This window comes from Nicotiana tabacum, chromosome 7 (assembly GCF_000715075.1).
Source record: "Nicotiana tabacum cultivar K326 chromosome 7, ASM71507v2, whole genome shotgun sequence".
NCBI lineage: Eukaryota > Viridiplantae > Streptophyta > Magnoliopsida > Solanales > Solanaceae > Nicotiana > Nicotiana tabacum.
Window position 1 is genome coordinate 143775698 of NC_134086.1, and position 20820 is coordinate 143796517.

Consider the following 20820-nt stretch of genomic DNA (forward strand, 5'->3'; position numbering starts at 1 on the left):
GGAGATTTTGTGTGATTGATTGCAAACTATTCCCTTACCTTTTCTTACTTGTTTTCTTCACTATAAAATAGGCACGACCCTTCTGCACTTACATCACCTTGAACCTTCAGTTCTACACTTTCAACTTACATTACTTACACTTCGAATTGCATACTCTTACACACACACTTTCAATTACAATACTCTTTCAATTCCCTACTCTCTGCCGAGATCTTTTGTACTGCTTGCTTGCAATTTGGCTTACAAGATTTCTGCTTTCACTTATTTGTTTCCATGAAACTGGTATGTCCTAATTTTGATTCCATCAGAATCCCTATGTGTTTACTTTACAGTTGCTCCACTTTTGTCTACTTTGCTGTTCATGTTCTGTATTGAATATGCTACTCTCTCTTTGCATTTGTTGTTTGTTGTGAATTCCCCATACCCCTACTCCCTTTATGTGTTTGAGTTAAGGTTCATGGCCTGGCAGTATCCAAGTTGTTGCTCAGGTCTGAACTTGATCCTCAATAGATCCTAACTCCCTAAATGTGGCCAACAGGCTGGTCAGGGGTGTGCCAGATCTCCTAATTGATGGGCATGACCACCAGCCTGCCATGGCCTTCCCTAACTCCCCCTCTATGCACTTACTCTTAGACTCTAAGTTCTGCCCCCCTCCTATGAGCCTTGCCTTGGGACCTCGAGTTCCCTCCGAACTTAGACATTTGAGGGCTGGCCCTTCCACACTACACTATAATCTAATTCTGCAATGTATTTGGGGTGTAAGCACTTTCCGGAGTCCCTTTGAGGCTCTTGGGAACTTTGTCACATCCCAAATAAGAGAAAGAATTTTGGAAATCTGATCTTTGGAAGTTGGTTTATTTTATATTTCAGACCTGGGGTCTGAATTAGGCTCTCCTTGGTTGGAATTTTTAATTTCTGGTGTAATTTTTATTTTTTCTTAATTCATTCGGGCCTGTAATAACTTATGAGTTTTTAGTAAAAAAGGGGAGGGTCACTCATGTATGCATACGGGTAGACATCATGCTTTAGGTATTTACTTCTGCAACCACAGCCTGTTTTTCGTTTATGCATTTCATGTAGAAATCCTACCTATAAGTTGTTTCATTACTACATTAGAGATCCTGCCTACAAGTTATGCATTTCATTAGAAATCCTGCCTATAGGTTATGCATTTCATTAGAGATCCTGCCTATAAGTTGTTTCATTACTGCATTAGAATCCTGCCTATTAGTTGTTGCATTACTACATTAGCAATCATGTCTATAGGTTTTCTACACTTTTGCATATACAGATGTCATTAGGCAAACAGTCTATAGGTTACAAAAATAATCAATTACATCCTAGATACCAGGCTTATAGGACTCCTATACTTACGTAACCGTTTTAAAACCAACAAGCTTAGAAATCATGCCTATAGGAGTAACCGTTTGAATCTGATTTGTCTATTTCATCTACAAGTCTAAAATCAGTAATAATGTCATTTAAAATCTGCAGAATTTTTATTTTCTAAATTTAGTAATCCTTCTTTAAAATCAGTTTAAGCATTATTAGATATCATGCCTGTAGTTCTCACCTAGGCAAGCCATTAGGTAATTAATTAACTGCACCAGTCTTTGATAATTACAACCAGCAGGCAGGCCTAATTCAGACTTCTTAGCTGAAAATAGGTGATAAATCAGCCTGCCTTAACGTTTAAGTTTAATTCAGACCATAACCAATATTTGCAAGTCATGCTAAACAATCTGTTTCTTTAAGTGAGGAGGCCCGTTTGAGCCATTTAAACTGTTATGTGTTCTCCCATACTTGCCTCATATGTTTTGACTGTCGCCCTAGAATTTTATCCTTTTTAAAACTCTAAAAAGCCAAAATTCCCTTCCCTTTAGGACAGTAGTCCCAAATACCTCCAGGATTGATAAGATTGGGGCGGTATTAGCATGCAATAAGTAACGATACTATTTTGCGCTTTAATACCTTAACGAGGTGGGAAATGGTAGATATGGATATGATGGTCGGTGCGATAATATAATGTGTAACCCCTCTTCTGAGGAGCGATTACTCGGTATTGCATTGATGTGATCCATATTATTTTTAAACATAGGACCCCTTCCCCTTTACTTGTTTATTTTTCAGAATTTTTCAAACTATTTACTTAAAATTTCTGCTTTCTTTATTTTCTTCAAACTTTCAGTTTACTTGCAATTATATGAAAAATCCCCTTCTATTTGAGACCTTTATTTGCTTACCTGTTATTTAAAGTCGCAATTGTAGCATGGCCGGGAACCACACTAGTGGATCTTGAGGGGTGCCTAACACCTTCCTCTCGAGATAATTTCTAGCCTTTACCCAAACCTTAGTTTTCCAACTCAAACCCTTCTTAGTGTCCTAATGCACTTTAATCATTAGGTGGCGACTCTTCCAAAATCCAAACCCAATTCCCAAAAGGGAACGAGTTGTCCTCCCAAATGTCATGGACCCGATTTCGCTTTAGAAAAAGGGGGCACGACAGCATGGCGACTCTGCTAGGGATTTTCTTTAGGCTTTCACCATTTCATGTTACTTGTGACTTTACTGTTTCTTTATTGTCTTTATTTAATGTCTTTATCTCTCTTCTACTACGAAACTGACTTGTCTCTTTGTTTCTTTTCTTTAATGCTTCCTTTTACCGCTTTCCTTTAAATACTGTTGTAATTATGAGCAATTATTGTAATTATTACTTTATGAACGTGCAAATACATGACAATTTGTTTAATTCTTGTAACTGCATATTCATATTCCACTCGTGCCAAACAAAATACCATAGCAACGCTTATAATTAGTGGTTGCGCCCTTCCAATATTATCACCCCCTAAATTTGGCAAAGGCGTATTTGCGGTAAAACTAGTCGATCAACGGTGTAGTCGACGGTTCCATGCCTTTCCCTCTTGAGTTGTCCGCTCAAGGGTACCAGTCTAATACCCCATAGAAACCCTACTCTGTTTAACTGTGCATGCATCATGGTCAAACCTAGCCGAGTCAGTTATGTTGTCCGCATAATGACTCTTTAAGATAGCCTTGTCCAAAGTCCACTGGGTTTCCTTGAAACCCAAACGGAAACTACCACGTTCTGTGCATTTATTTGGAGAACTAAATGCTTTTCATGCTAATTGTTGGTATTTAATAGTCTAGTCTGGCGGGGGTAAGGGTCTAACACTTTGTCTTGCAAAAAAATGAGGCACGAAGTCCCCAGATTCGGCATAGTCACCAACATCCATCCAAGGTTACTAAGCTGGTGGGAAAATCCAACCTGACAACAAAATCATAGAGGTTGTTACTCTATTCTGGGATAGCGACATGTCTCTGTTCTGCTTCGGGGACATTGAAATGACACCTTTACTAGAGGAAATATGAGGACTAGCTGGTATCCCATGAGAGACTCCGGGTTTACTTATGCCGAAAAATTGCAAGGGTAGAGGCTTTCTCAAAATGATGGGACTAAAGAAGAATCCAGACTTGACCTGTTTGAAGGATTCCTACATCCCTTTCGACTATCTGTATGAGAGGTACGACCATAGCAAGTCCTACCGTACTTACCCGGATGAATTCACCCTCACATTATTGGGGCATATCCATCGAAGGGTCTTCGTCTTTATGTTCTGCTTTCTGGGGATGATAGTATTTCCTATGAAGAAGGCTAGGATCCACACCAGACTAGCCATGGTCACCAAGACTTTGATGGAGGTAATTGGGGGGTAGCCGTTTAGCATAGTACCCATGATTATTGCAGAGATGTATCGAGCCCTAGAAAAATGTCAACGAGGGGCCAAACACTTTGAGGGTTGCAACTTACTACTCCAACTCTGGCTCATGGAGCACCTCCAAAAGGGTGAATATCGGCAAGAGATTCTGCGCAGGGATTGGGATGATCATATCACCTTCCATCAGCCAAGGCGAATGAACTATATGCCTAACATGTTTCCTCAACCAGAAGATGCCAAAGGGTGGGTAGAGTTGTTCGAAAATCTGAAAGAGGACCAAGTACAGTGGATGTTCGAATGGTTCCCTACTGAAGAGTTCATTGTCCAATATCGGGATGCACTGTTTCTTACACTCATCGGTATGAGAGTAACTTATCCTTACGTCCCTCTCTGAGTCATGAGACAGGCAAGAAGAAAGCAGGTTATACCAAGGGTTGACAAGATGAGTCACTTCAGGGCCGACTTTCAATATGACGATAGTCCATACAAGTGCCAAGCTCAGCATATGTGGCACTGCAAAATCATCCTGGGGAAGGATTCCATTGAACTAGACAGGTACCATGCTGGATATACTCCATACTATCCAAGCTTGTTGGAAGACGATCATAATGGGTTAGGACAACCCGGGTTTGTTCGAGGTCATAGGATCATCGACGAAAAGGCTGAAGTACAGGTTAAGTACAACCAATTGCACAAGATAATTCGGGAATGCGAAAGTGAGCACCAGGAAATACAAGAATCCCACCAAAAGCTGATTGAAGTGTGGAAAGACATGGCTGTCAGTGCCAACAAGCGACTGGGATAAAGGAGCGGGGTGTCACACTTCCTTTTTACCTACACCCGACAGGGCATAAGGGAGTTTTTTCAATTAAAGGACAATCGAAACGGGATTTATTATTAAAGATTTAGAGTCGCCACTTGGGAGATTTATGGTGTCCCAAGTCACCGGTTGAATCCGGAATCGAGGAAAAGATTGACTTTGTATTAAATCTGCGAACCAGAAATATGAGTAAGGAATTCTGTTAACCCGGGAGAAGGTGTTAGGCATTCCCGAGTTCTGCGGTTCTAGCACGGTCTCTCAACTGTTATATTTGGCTTAAATTATCTGATTTTAACAATTATGAACCTATGTGCAAATTTTAACCTTAACCGCTTTTATTCATTTTTAAAGAAAATTGCAACGTCATTAAAACAAGTCTTGAACCACGTCATATAAATGCACTCGTGGTTTTTGGACATACTTTAACATCGTTGGGATTTGGATTTGGGTCACATAAATGCGCACCCGAGTTTAGGGAGGTAATGTTATTAAAATACGCGGTTAAAGAGACTAACGCATTATTATTTTGGGGAAGGCCGTGAAATTCGCTAAACGGCCCGTCCCGAAATCTAAGTATTTTAATATATACAATTATCGAGGGCCCCGAAATTTATGTGTTTTGTTTAGTGAGGCTCATCCCGTTTTATTATTTTAAGTTCAAACCTAGAGCAATCTATAGTTTTCTACTTAATTTGTCTCTAAAATAAAAGAAAGGCCCTTATTAATTTGTTACTGTACTGATGCAAACTAAGTAATATTTTTGCACCAACATCCGACCATTGGGCTCCGATGTGAGCCCAGCAGAGGGAATTTAAAACCAGATATACACCATAAAATCGGCTAAAACAGACCTTGGCCCAGGCCTAAATGAGAAAGGGGCCAAAACTGGCCTGGGCCGTGCATCAATTATCCTGAGGTCCAAACGTTTAGGGACTAGCCTGTTAAGCCCTGTCTTTTACACTAAATGGAATTTCAATTTAATTAAGAACACAAATCTGATGAATCTACTACTAAAATTAACTAGCCAGTAAAATAAATTCAATGCAACATTAAACATGAGTTGGAAAGCAACTGATTTCAGATTTCATGACCCACGTAAACTGCCTATGATCACAATTTCAAACATGGTGCATACTAGTTCAAATTTTAAATTCCCTACTATGACTCATTTTTATTAAAATGCTGACTCATGAACTTTGATTAAACACTAACGTGACCACATATGAGAATTGAAACTCGAGAATTAAGGATGTTGGACGAAAATGAATTGCCTAAATTAACCTTACGAATTACATATCTCATATCTACTTTTAACTTTCTGATTTCGAACCCACACACAACCACTCAAACTCAGAATTATAGATTAACTCACATCATCACTACTAAATATAAAGCTCCCATGATCAGAAGAAGTATCACACTACTTTAAAAGTCTACAGCCTAATTAATCACAGCTTGAAAATACCATTTATATAGATCTAAGAAAACCGGAAATTAACTAAACTAATAGAAACTATTCTGTTAGTCCAACATGGAATTATTACAACGAATACTCAACGAAACTCATATGCATTTCTAAATATGTAGCACACACTTAACGGTTCAAATGCACAAACTTATAATTAACAGTCCATCAGTACGGTTATTACAGTATAATGAAAGCAGTAAATCAACAATAGGCCTCCACTTCAACAACAATAGGCCTCCACTTCATTCATTTTCAACTGGATATTTTCATACATCGAGTTTCAGGACATGTACCTGGTATGTAGAACAGAAAAATGGGGTAAGCAATCAGCAACAGCAAACAACAAAATACAGCAGAAGAAAGCCCAACATAGTAGCTTCAACACCTCAATCCAGAAATCCCAGCAACACGGAGAAAACCAGTAAAAATGGAGAAAAAAAATAGTCCGGAAATCTCTCTTTGTTTTACCTTTCTAGATTTGAACTCTCTCTGGTGTTCTTCCGCTCTCAATATTTCAGAAAATTTGGTTCTATCTTTTTTACTCTCTCCAAAATGAATTCTGCCCCTGTATATCGAGTGTATCCAGAGTGTATATCGAGTGTATACCGCTCTCTCCGCCCCCTTCTTTTTTTCTTCTCCTCTTTTCTTTTTTTCTTCTCCTATTTATAGCAAAATTTTCGAGATTTTTCAGATTTTTTTAAAAAATATTTTATTATTTTATTATTTTTTAATTAAAAGAAATCCCTCTTACAAATTGCTTTTATTTTTTTTTATAAAAAAATCTCACCTTTCTTTACTTTTATTTTTTAAATTCCAACTTTAATTACTTTTATCTTATTTAAAATCCCACTTTTTTACTTTTTAAAATAGAATTTCACTTTATTTAACTTTTCTTAAAAAACAATCCACTTTCTTTTGCTTTTCTTTTAAAAATGCTACTTTCTTTTACTTTAAATTTTTTTAATTTTCAGATACCTTTATATTTGTTTTTTAATTCCAACTTTCTTTTACTTTTTATTTTTTAAAATTTCCACAAAACTTTACTTTTATTTTTTAAATTTTTTACTTTCTTTTACTTTTTAAAAGAGAATTCCACCTACTTTTACTTTTATTTTTTTTATTCAATACTTCCCTTTTTCTTATTTTTTAAATCACTCCTGAAAATTAAAAAAATTAATATTTTTTCGGAATTTTGTTAATTATTTTAAAATAAAAATAATAAAAAAATATTAATAGTAATAATTCACCATTTAAATTTTGTATTTTTACCCTATAATGAAAAGTGTAACAAAGCTAAAAATTGTAGGTTAAAACCCCTAAAATATTTACATAGAAGAAGTGATAATAAAATTAAATATTATCAAAAATTAGGTGCTCATAGCTGCCCCTCTTTGTTTGGAAACATGAAGAGTTTTCAAGCAAAGATAAGGTGAGCCATGTGACTAATTTTTGAATATATTTTTATTCAAAAGGGAAGAAATAAGGATAAGAGAAAAGAGAAAGGGTGCAACCGAGTCTTGGTTTTGGACAACCTACATATCCCGGGTTATAGGGGAATCAGGTTGCGTGCAGTTCAAGAAGTTTGGTAGCTAGGACTACCATGAAGCTATGGTTTTACTGTTACTGCTGTTGCTGCTGCTGATACTGCCTATTGTCCTCCTTATGACACCATGACAAAAATGAAGAAGCTAGACTAAGCTATAATCTATGCTTTACAAAGATTTATTTTCAAACTTGGTCTTGTGACTGTTGTTGCCTTGTTAATTTGCATTTCCCTCAGTCGTTCCTTCGCTGCTGACTCGAATTGTATTCTTGAGATGCTCTCCCTCTCCTTCAGGCGGGTACCTGAATTGCTTGTTCCCTTCGTTCTCCATGGGGACGCTTGATTGCTGAACTTGAATCGTATTCCCTTGTTCTCCAGGTGGATGCCTGATTGCGGAATCTTCCATTGCCCTTCCTTGTTCTCCAGGTGGACGCCTGATTGCTTGAGCTTGAATTGCTTCTTCCCTTCGTTTTTTCGGTGGGTTCCTGATTACTTGAAATCTGAATGGTATCCCCTTGTTCTCCATGTGGGCTCCTGACTACTGCGCTTGAAAGTATTCCCTGCTCTCCAGGCGGGTTCCTGACTTCAAAATAGACAAACCAAGAATTTGAAAGCTAAAACTTAAATTATACTCCCTTGTTCTCCAGACGGGTTCCTGACTGCTGCGCTTGAATGTGTTCCCATGCTTTCCAGGCGGGCTCCTGATCGCTGAAACTCGAACTGTTACTCCTTGTTCTCCAGGTGGACGCCTGATTGCTAAAATTTGAATTGTATTCCCTTGCTCTCCAGGTGGGCGCCTGATTGCTAAAAATTGACTTGATTCTCCCTCTTCTCCAAGCGGGTCCCTGATTTCAACAAAAATAGACAAAACAAAGAAAATTTTCTGCCCCAGTTTGGTAGCTGAGCGCATATGTGAGTGTTAAACTGAATCATATTACCAAATATTACTAAGAATTTGAAAGCTATGTCCCATTATCCAGGGGGTCCGGACAACTCTTAACTAAACGACAATTTTAAATCTAAGCTATATCTTTTAAAGGTATGACTTCCGCTAAATCTTGTTATCTAAGAGGGTCTTAAACTACTCCCCATTATCCAGGAGGGTCCTGACAACTCTTAACTAAACGACAATTTTAAATCTAAGTTATATCTTCTAAAGGTGTTACTTCCGCTAAATCTTGTTATCTAAAAGGGTCGGTCTTAAACTATTCCCCATTATCCAAGAGGGTCCTGACAACTCTTAATTAAACGACAATTTTAAAGCTGAATTATATCTACTGAAGGTATGTCTTATGCTAAATCTTGTTATCCAAGTCAGTTTTAAACTACGTCCCATTATCCAGAAGGGTCCTGACAATCAAAAATCAAGTCTTATCTTAAGAGTGACAATTTTACGGCTAAACTATATTACCCTACAACAGAACTTATGCTAAATCTTGTTATCTAATGGAAATCTTAAAGCTAGGTCCCATTATTCAAGAGGGTCCTAAAAACTCCTAATTGAATCCTATCTTAAACACGCAATTTTTGAAACCAACTTATATTCCTTTGGGGTACATTTATGCTAAATTTTTCTATTTATGATTGTTTCATTTTTTTAAACTAGGTCCGATTTTCTAGGAGGGTCCTGACAACTCCTAGCTGAATTCTATCTATAGAAAAAAAATTTGAAACCAACTTATATTCTTTTGGGGTACATTTATGCTAGATGTTACTACTCATGATTGTTTTGAATTTTAAACTAAGTCCCATTTTCCAGGAGGGTCCTGAAAATTTCAAATTAAATCTCACCTTAAGAGTGACAACTTCAAAGCTAAATCATATTTCCTAAAGGTAAAACTTACGCTAAATCTTATTTTCTGTGAAGGTCTTAGAACTAAATCCCATTGTCCAGGAGGGTCCTAAACACTTAAAACTAAATCCCATTATCCAGGAGGGTCCTGAAGAGCCGAGAATGAACTTACCTGAGCCATGCTTTCTTTCTGGAGGATCTCTGCATGACGAACAAAATTCCTTGCCTCTGAACCATGCTTTTTCTCATGGAGGGTTCCTACAGATCGAACAAATTTTCCTTTCCCCTTATCAAACCGCCTTTGTGCTGACAAAATTTGGGCATGACATTTGAAAAAAATTCAATCTTCCAAGCTTTGATTTGGACACAATATTTGTCCCTGTTTCAAACAAAGAAAACTTGTGAGTTTATAAATATGGTGGTTGCTTTGTGACATTGACTTTGAAGGCGATTGCTCCTTCACTTCCCATGATAACTTTGGTTTCAACTTGAAAAACCTTGCCTGTTTATTGACTGACCACTTTCTCTGTCACCCTTATCACAGAAAATACCTCTGATCTGTTCAGACCCAAAACCTTCTATCTGTTGCATTGCTCATGAACCGACATCTACCAAACCTTTATGTTTCACATGATCCCCACGGTATATTGATTATTACCAACTTCAATGTACACATTGTTCTTTCCCGATTTAAATCACTAGCCTTGGTCTTGAGGTCTATTTCTCTATTGCTTGCCATGATAGCTTTGATTTATGCATGGAAGATCTTGTTTGTCACTGGTTTACCACCCCCTTTTTTTCCTTGTATTTCATATGGATACCAACGCATGTTGATTGTTACCAACTCAGTGTATATGCTGTTCTTCCTTGACTTAAACCACTGGCCCTGGCCTTGAGGTCTACTACTCCCTCGCTTGCCATGATAACTTTGATTTCTGCTTGGAAGACCTCGCTTGCCACTACTTAACCACTTTTGTCAATCTTAACACAGAAGATACATTTGATCCGTTCACCTAACACCCTCTATTTGTTGCATTTTCTATGGATTGATATGTACCAAAGCTTTGTATTTCACAAGGATCCCAAAGCAAGTTGATTGTTACCGGTTCAGTGCGCTTGTTGTTCTTTACTGACTTATGATGCTTTGATGTGCTAGCCAGATCTCATTTTGTGCACTTGGAAAGCTGGTGGCAAATTTTGAAGTCATTTCTCACTTGTTTGGACCAAACAGACTCAGAAAAAGGAAGTAAACACGACAAAAGAAATAGAGTAAAGGCAAGGGAAAGATATGATTCCTAACAAGAAAACTACAAATGAGAAACCTATCAGATTGGATACCAACTCTAATGACCATGACATGCACATGTGGCCTATTCTGTCAAGCAAGTCTGATGTTCAACTATTGTTGTACCCTCTAAGCCGTGAAACTAGGCTTCAATGCTCCGATTATCCAATCTAATTTACAATCCTTATTCGACTTGTAGTGCCCAAAGGGTTTTCACTATCAAGCCTCTCTCATTTGATTCTTTCTATCAACTTTCGTCGCCTCAAGGTTCCCGTGAAGGTTTTCACCAATAAGACTCTCTCATTTTTATTTCTCTCAACTCCCATAGCCTTACGGTGCCTGTGAGGATTTTCACCGATAAGACTCTCTCATTTTCATTACTTTTACTGCTTGGACCAGAGTGTTACCCTGATATGAATCACCTCTATTTGCTCGACTTGGCATCTCTCAAAGACTTATCGGAAGGTCTTTATTTGGACTGTAATGTGGGATTTTGGATGGGGTTAGAAAGAAAGGGTATCAAAGGCTCAAAACAGTTCGATATGAGTTTAAAATTACAACTTTTGGAATCAGATTTCTTATAGCAAACACAACTTCTGCCCCAGTTTCTTTACTTGGGGACTTTTGGATTTTTATTTTGATGGGACCGAGCCGTGAGGCTGCCTACGTATCCTTAAAAGGAATCAGGTCGAACGTAGTTCATGACATAGGAATTGCTCTGTTGTTGTGATTTTTCTTTTCTCTTTCTTTTTTTTTGTTGTTTTGTTGTTTTTTTCTTTCTTCTTTTTCCTTTTTCCTTTTTTTCTTCTTTTCTCTTTTTTTTTTCAATTTTCATTTTTCTTCTCTCCCTTTTCATTCTATTCTTTTCTCTTTTCCTTTACTTATCTTTCACGCTTGTGTTTCTGATCTTTGCTACTGATTCCGAAAGAGGGGTATGAAAGAAAATAAATGAGGCTAAAAGGGGTAACGAAGGATAAGGTGTTTAGATAGCAAAACAAAATGCCTTCGTCATTGCAATCTTCAAAACATGACAAGTACAAACAACACAATTAAACAAACCAAGGAAAACAATCGTAACATCTTTTGATTGTACCAGACTTGATAACCATATCTACAGATTCGCCTTCTACATCTGTTAAATATAAAGTACCATTGGACAACATTCTCACCCTCATTACCACGAATGACTCCTGTTAATTTGGGCAAACTTTCCTTTAGCTTCAACCCGATGCGACATGATGCATTTTGGTAGGGTTTTCTTTACGTTCTACCTACCCCAGTTTCACACAATTCGGGTTGGAAGTGATCTCAAAATGCCTTTACTTATTTCCCTCAAATGTCCCAATCATCTTCAAAATTGTTCCATTGCTTCATAACTAAACTGACTTTAAGACCAGGCCTAGAATTTTGCATGCATGTCATGTCACTAGAACCGGCATTAGACAAAAGACAAAATGAAAGGAAAGAAAAGAACTAAACAAAGAAAACGACTGGAAATAACAAAAGACAGGACATTGCATTAGACAGAAAGTGAAATGGTTCGAATAACAAAACAATTAAAACAAACTGGGATACAACCCTTGAACAAACCTAGATAACACTAAATGAGATATTACGACTAAAGGAACTAGACAAAATAAAAGGATAGAAGGGTTTGAGTCACAAGACAATATCCGGATTACAACCCCGAAATAACCCGGACAACAGAAATGACAACAAACTAAGCCACCAAAGCTCCTCCCTGGATCACCAATAAAAGAGAATCTTTCCAATCCTCAAACTCAACATCTTAGCCTCTGACTTATGCATCAACAATACTAGGAACTTCACACGTCTTCATCACATTGTTCTTAACAAATTGCTTTTGGGTTCCTTCCGCCGGCTCGTTCTTAAGATCAACCTCTGACAGCGCTGAAAGCTTAGTAGCATGTGAGCCTCCGAGGCTCCCAGAAGAATTCTCACATTCCTTTTCAAAATAAATCATACCCACCATATGCGTCTCATTATGCACATGCGATGGACTTTGGATGGTGTCTGCTGCATCTGGATTTTGCACGACAATGCCACCTGCATCAATAAGCTTCTGAATCGCATTCTTCAGATTCCAACACTTCTCTATGTCATGCTCCGGGGCATCTAAGCAATATGCGCACCTTTGAAAAAAATCAAACTTCTTTGACAGGGGGTTCGACATTTTTATCTGGATCGGCTTCAACATGTCCAATTGCTTCAACTTTTGGAACAAACTGGCGTATGACACTCCCAATGGGGTGAAAGCCTTTTCTTTTTTTCAGCAAACTCTCATTCTTAAATGTTTGATTGGGCCGAAAACCTGATCCAGGGGGTTTTCGATAGGCTCGTGGGGGGTAGATAGGCATTTTGTGGAGCTGGGTACTGAGAGAGTGATGTACGATTTTGGGAGTTCTGTGGAGAGCAGTGGCATTGGGGATGATCACCAGGTGCATCAGGATATCCATGGGGACGATGTCGAGGCTGGAAGTGTTGAATGGGAAAGCCCATCGGATCATCTTTTCTGTTTCTCTTTCTTCCACCCAAGCTTACTGGGATATTCTGAATGTCTTTCGAACAACTCATGATTTTGCCTGACTTGATTCCCTCTTATACTAGCTCCTCCATTTTTAACACATCTTTGAAAGGCTTTCCCAAGGCCGGGATCAAATGACTGAAGTAGGTGGGCCATTGGGCTCGTAGGAAAAGCTCAACCATTTATTCTTCACCAATCGGGGTATTGACTCGAGAAGCCTGTTCCCTCCATCTGAGCCCAAACTCTCTAAAGCTTTCCTCCGACTTCTTTTCCATTCTAGATAGGGAGGAGCGGTCTGGGGTAATGCCTGATCTGTACTAAAAGTATCGAACAAAATCTTGAGCCATGTCTCCCAATATAGGCCACTTACCAACATCTTGACGAATATGCCAGTCCAAAGTTTCCCCAGTTAGGCTCTTACTGAAATATGCCCCCAACATGACATCTTTCTCTCCAACGCTTCTCATTTCACTGCAATAGACCCTCAGGTGGGCTACCGGATCTCCACACCCATCATACAAGTTAAATTTTGGCACTTTGAACCCCTCGGACAGGCGAACGTCAGGGGACACAGACAGTTCTTTGTAAGCCATGCTACCCTGGTCTTCCCTTCCTTGTTTGTTCTTCAAGGATTTTTCTATGCCTTTCAGCCTCCTGGGTATCCCTTCTTTCCCTTATCTTCCTGTGAACCTTTCATTTTCAACATGGAGCTTATCCCGAGGGCTCTTCTTGTATGAGTCAGGAACCTTGTAGACAACCTCTACGGGGTAGTTTTGGTCATGAGCTTTGAGTGGATATTCATTGTTGGGAATAGTGGATATGACAGGAGGGCACTTTTGGGAAAAGATAGTTGGAGGACGAGTGATGGAGCTACTAGGGTGGTTGGGAAAGTTGTGATAAGCGGGTAGATCTGGAGAGTATGGAGGATCATCTAGCATTGTGTCCGGAGTTTGGATAAGGGCATCATCTAGGAAGCTAGGTGGTGGCGGGGGTGGTGCCTTCCCAGTCATCCATGCCTGATACATGTCCGCCATGTGTTGTCTTAACATCTCTACCTCTTCAACCAACCCATTGTCCTGTTCAACCAACTGCTTTCGGGCACCGGTATCAACCAACTCAGTCTGTTGTTGTCTGCCATTGCCTTTTGACTTTGTTCTGTAGAGAAGAGTTACCACTTTAAAAACCACAAACCAACCACCCTTCTGCTATGAATATAACAAAATGAGGCTATCACGTTAGCGTTAGGGCATTTAACAACAAAAATATCACATTGCGTGCAATGCACCTAGCCACAATTAACGGTTCTAGAATGACTTCGAGGGTCATAAGGTCACTTGGCATCATCCCAATTTGTTCATTTCAACCTCCCTTTTCTTTGCTTTTCTAGCACTTGCTTGATCATTTTCCTTCCTTTTTTTTTCTAATTATCACTCTTTTCTTTCCTCTTATTTCTCACGTCCTATAATTTCACCCTTTTTTCTTTTCTTTTCCCCCTTTTTTTCCTTCTTTTTTTCTTTTTAAAAAAAATAAAATGATTCGATCGAACCCTATGTAGGTTGCGTACGTATCATGACGCCGCATGAATCAGATCTTTGCGTAGTTCTGGAAGATCGGGAATAAAGTAAACAAACTGACATTTTTTTTTACCTTAATGACTACTCTGATGAGAAAAAGAACTAAAAGAATTTGAATTTTCTAAACTGAATGTTCTATAACCTATTCCAAACTCAAGCTTAACGAACACATATTTTTTCTCTCTTTTGGAAAAAAATACTCTATGGAATTATTAAGGAAAAATCGTAGAAGAGAAATTTTTTTTTGATTCTTTTTTTTAGGAAGAAAATCTAAAGAATAAACCACAGAAAAATATTTTGAATTTTCATTTGATATCTTGATTACCTAAAAGAGAAACTCCGAAAATAAATCAAAGGTAAAGTATGTTGTCTTTTTTTCTCTTCTATGTACAATATCCTAAAGAAAATAAAAAGTTTTTTTTTTCATTTTTCACTAATTTCCCAAAGATACTTCTCAAAAGAAAATCTTTTTAGATTTTGAATTAACACCTTAAATAAAGTTTTTAAAGAAGTACTAAAAGAAAATTCTCTTTTTGTTTTGGAATTTTGGTCCTAATATACTTAAAGGAAACATAAAAACAATTCATTTTAAGCCCTAGATATTAATTGCCTAAAGGAAAAATAACCTCAAATTTTTTTCTTATTTTTTAATTTCTAGAATTAGTAATCTAAAGAAAACTTATAACGGAAATATAAAATGCAATATCTCTTTTTTCTGGATTTTTAAGTTACAACACATGTTTTTCAAATATAAAGAAGAAAATACAATAACAAAAGACTTGACATTATTGTACAAAACTAGAAAGTAAAAGATAGACATAAAATGAAGAACGGACTCAAACCATAAAAATAAAACAAATCTCCTTAAGCAACTCCTGATTGAGCGATCCTGACTGGATGGTCACGGGGTGTCTGTCATGCTCAAACTCCGGTAAATAAATCCACACCTATATGAGAAAACTTTAAACCAACACTATGTGAGACAATAACACTCCCTACTGGACACATGCAAGACATGATTGAGGCTATTTTTGCAAAATGGCTTATTTGGCCAAAAGGTGGCTAGAAGTGCAAAATTTGGCTAAGACCCCGCAAAGCCAAGAACATAATATTTACTAGTAAGACCGGACCCTATGTGGGTTGCCTACGTATCCCGCCCCGAGAGACGAGAATCAGGTTCGCGTAGTTCGGGCAGAGAAACTACGGGCGAGACGAAATAAAAATAACAACTAATTTAGAGAAAATATGTTTTTTTTCTTTCTCTTTTTTTTTTGAAAAATGATGAAACATGTAAACTCTTTTTTTATTTTCTTTTTCCCTTTTTTTGATTTTTGATTTTTGAAAAATGATGAAAAAGCACAAAAATCTTTTGAATTTTCTAAGCTCTTTTTTTTTCTCTTAACAAAATGTAACAGAAAACATAATTAGGCCCCACTCGCTTTATCTTCACACTTCACCCTCTCTCTTTTTTTCTTTTTTTTCATTTTTTTTCATTTGCCCTCAACTATCATTAGTCTGCCAAATGACCCTTTTACCCTCGAAGAAATGAAACATGTAGCACATAGGATGCATCAAGATGGTCTGTTATTTTGGGTACACCTATCCTAGATGGACCCAACCCCTGTGTTGAGTCCCTAAAGTCAAAATGCACATGATGCAAACAAGCGTTCCTACTAGGGATCCGGCATGAGGTATTGTTATACTAGGTTTAAAACCTAGGTTTATTTGTTCTAGACCTGGCTTACCTGAGTGGACAACTCGAGCCGAGGGGGGGCTGCGTACCGGTAACCAAAAGATCATCCGATTTTGCAACTTGTCCGAACCTCGTTCTATTTGGAATAGGACATTAACAGAAAGAAGTCACGACCAGCGTGCACTCCTCAAGAGAGAGAAGAGAGGGATTTTGTAACAGTTTATATATACAGTTCAGATAATATCAAAGCGACAAATGCAACATTTAGCACATTAGGCCCAAACATGTAATAAAATCAGATAATAAACAAAGCCAGATATAACAATTATTATAAGCTCGAATTCTGAACCCTGAATCAAAAGTTCTGGGTTCTTGGTCCCCAGCAGAGTCGCCAGAGCTGTTACCTACACCCGCAAGGGCATAAGAGAGTTTTTCCAATTAAAGGACAATCGAAACAGGATTTATTATTAAAGATTTAGAGTCGCCACTTGGGAGATTTATGGTGTCCCAAGTCACCGGTTGAATCCCGAATCGAGGAAAAGATTGACTCTGTATTACAGTCCGTGAACCAGAAATCTGAGTAAGAAATTCTGTTAACCCGGGAGAAGGTGTTAGGCATTCCCGAGTTCTGTGGTTCTAGCACGGTCGCTCAACTGTTATATTTGGCTTAAATTATCTGATTTTAACAATTATGAACATATGTGCAAATTTTAACCTTAACCGCTTTTATTCATTTTTAAAGAAAATTGCAACGTCATTAAAACAAGTCTTGAACCGCGTGACATAAATGCACCCGTGGTTTTTGGACATACTTTAACATCGTTGGGATTTAGATTTGGGTCACATAAATGCGCACCCGAGTTTAGGGAGGTAATGTTATTAAAATACGCGCCTAAAGAGACTAACGCATTATTATTTTGGGGAAGGCCGTGAAATTCGCTAAACGACCCGTCCCGAAATCTAAGTATTTTAATATATACAATTATCGAGGGCCCCGAAATTTATGTGTTTTGTTTAGTGAGGCTCATCCCGTTTTATTATTTTAAGTGCAAACCAAGAGCAATCTATAGTTTTCTACTTAATTTGTCTCTAAAATAAAAGAAAGGGCCTAATTAATTTGTTACTGGACTGATGCAAACTAAGTAATATTTTTGCACCAACATCCGACCATTGGGCTCCGATGTGAGCCCAGCAGAGGGAATTTAAAACCAGATATACACCATAAAATCGGCTAAAACAGACCTTGGCCCAGGCCTAAATGAGAAAGGGGCCAAAACTGGCCTGGGTCGTGCATCAATTATCCTGAGGTCCAAACGTTTAGGGACTAGCCTGTTAAGCCCTGTCTTTTACACTAAATGGAATTTCAATTTAATTAAGAACACAAATCTGATGAATCTACTACTAAAATTAACTAGCCAGTAAAATAAATTCAATGCAACATTAAACATGAGTTGGAAAGCAACTGATTTCAGATTTCATGACCCACGTAAACTGCCTATGATCACAATTTCAAACATGGTGCATACTAGTTCAAATTTTAAATTCCCCACTATGACTCATTTTTATTAAAATGCTGACTCATGAACTTTGATTAAACACTAACGTGACCACATATGAGAATTGAAACTCGAGAATTAAGGATGATGGACGAAAATGAATTGCCTAAATTAACCTTACGAATTACATATCTCATATCTACTTTTAACTTTCTGATTTCGAACCCACACACAACCACTCAAACTCAGAATTATAGATTAACTCACATCATCACTACTAAATATAAAGCTCCCATGATCAGAAGAAGTATCACACTACTTTAAAAGTCTACAGCCTAATTAATTACAGCTTGAAAATACCATTTATATAGATCTAGGAAAACCGGAAATTAACTAAACTAATAGAAACTATTCTGTTAGTCCAACATGGAATTATTACAACGAATACTCAACGAAACTCATATGCATTTCTAAATATGTAGCACACACTTAACGGTTCAAATGCACAAACTTATAATTAACAGTCCATCAGTACGGTTATTACAGTATAATGAAAGCAGTAAATCAACAATAGGCCTCCACTTCAACAACAATAGGCCTCCACTTCATTCATTTTCAACTGGATATTTTCATACATCGAGTTTCAGGACATGTACCTGGTATGTAGAACAGAAAAATGGGGTAAGCAATCAGCAACAGCAAACAACAAAATACAGCAGAAGAAAGCCCAACATAGTAGCTTCAACACCTCAATCCAGAAATCCCAGCAACACGGAGAAAACCAGTAAAAATGGAGAAAAAAATAGTCCGGAAATCTCTATTTGTTTTACCTTTCTAGCTTTGAACTCTCTCTAGTGTTCTTCCGCTCTCAATATTTCAGAAAATTTGGTTCTATCTTTTTTACTCTCTCCAAAATGAATTCTCCTCTCTTCTTTTTTTCTTTTCCTATTTATAGCAAAATTTTCGAGATTTTTCAGAATTTCTTTTAAAAAATATTTTATTATTTTATTATTTTTTAATTAAAAGAAATCCCATTTACAAATTGCTTTTATTTTTTTTATAAAAAGAAATCCCACCTTTCTTTACTTTTATTTTTCAAATTCCAACTTTAATTACTTTTATCTTATTTAAAATCCTACTTTTTTACTTTTTAAAAGAGAATTCCACTTTATTTAACTATTCTAAAAAAATAATCCACTTTCTTTTGGTTTTATTTTAAAAATGCTACTTTCTTTTACTTTAAATTTTTATAATTTTCAGATACCTTTATATTTGTTTTTTAATTCCAACTTTCTTTTACTTTTTATTTTTTTAAAATTTCCACAAAACTTTACTTTTATTTTTTAAATTTTCTACTTTCTTTTACTTTTTAAAAGAGAATTCCACCTACTTTTACTTATTCATTCAATACTTCCTTTTTTTTATTTTTTAAATCACTCCTGAAAATTAAAAAAAATTAATATTTTTTCGGAATTTTTTTTATTATTTAATAATAAAAATAAAAATAAAAATAAAATAATATTAATAGGAATAATTCACCTTTAAAATTTTGTATTTTTACCCTATAATGAAAAGTGTAACAAAGCTAAAAATTGTAGGTTAAAACCCTTAAAATATTTACATAGAAGAAGTGATAAAAAAATTTAAATATTATCAAAAATTAGGTGCTCACACGGGGTTTAGTGGAGCTAGAAGGGAATTTCATCAAAAGGAACGTGGACTGCCAGAATGCTGAGGGAAATGAAGGTGGGCACCTGGCTAGAGCCTACCTGCTGCTGCGACTTCGTGAGTTGGTGAAGCTATTCGATGGAGCCAAAAATGCCGAGTCTGGGGAAGGTCCTTCTGGGACCAAATATATAAGAGTTTTTTCTTTTTCTTTAGGAATGTAATAAGGCCAATGACCATTAGTGACATTTAATTTTCTGCTATTTTAGTATGGTTTTGGGATTCGTCTTATTTTTTATCAATAAAATGAGGCATTTAACAATATAAGTTCTCCAAATCAACTTGTCGCTAGGCCTACCTCTGGCACAACGAGGCTCCCAAATTAGGACACGATTTATATTCTTGCACTATGTGTTTAAATATTGCAACGTTTTCTTCTCATAATCCTCACTAACTTGTTACCTTTTTGTTTTTTTACTTTTTGCTTTATTCCCCTCCCCAAAGGTTAGTTCGTGCACTCTGGCATCATCATCTTACTGCACAAGATCCAAGGGCCCTCCACCTCCTCCGAGTCCTATCAGAAACAGAAACAAAGGAAAAATGGAAGATTTAAGCAACACCAGAAAGGAGAACTCAGTCGAAAGGGTAGAGGTTCCTCAGGGTATTCAGGTTTCCAAGGAAAGTGCCGCCGAACTCGAACAGAAGTTGTTGAAATTTCAAGAAGAACTGGATCAAGTTCGGAACTTGGCAAGCTTGTCATTTTCCCTCACCACCCCAGATGTCAGTTTCCCAAACGCCCAAAATCCCACACCTCCACAAAACATTCCAAAAACACAAAACCACTTCGCTCCTCACCACCACTACAACACTTGCCACACATCCAACAATACCCCCACTGCTCATCCTGGAACCTGTGAACTCCACAAATGACCATTCTTACCCTCATCACAATACCCCCATTTATGTGAAAACTATGCCGCATTATACTGAAACCATTTCAAACACACCCGAGTCTGATAATAAGGACTCTCATATCAAGAATCTGGTAGAAGAACTCAAGAAGCTGACTAGTAGAATTCAGGGCGTCGAGGGAAGTAAGGGGATTGAAGGGCTGAATTATGAAGACCTTTGCATTCAACCCAATTTCGAGCTGCCCGAGGGGTACAAACCTCCTAAGTTCAACATGTTTGACGGTACCGGGGATC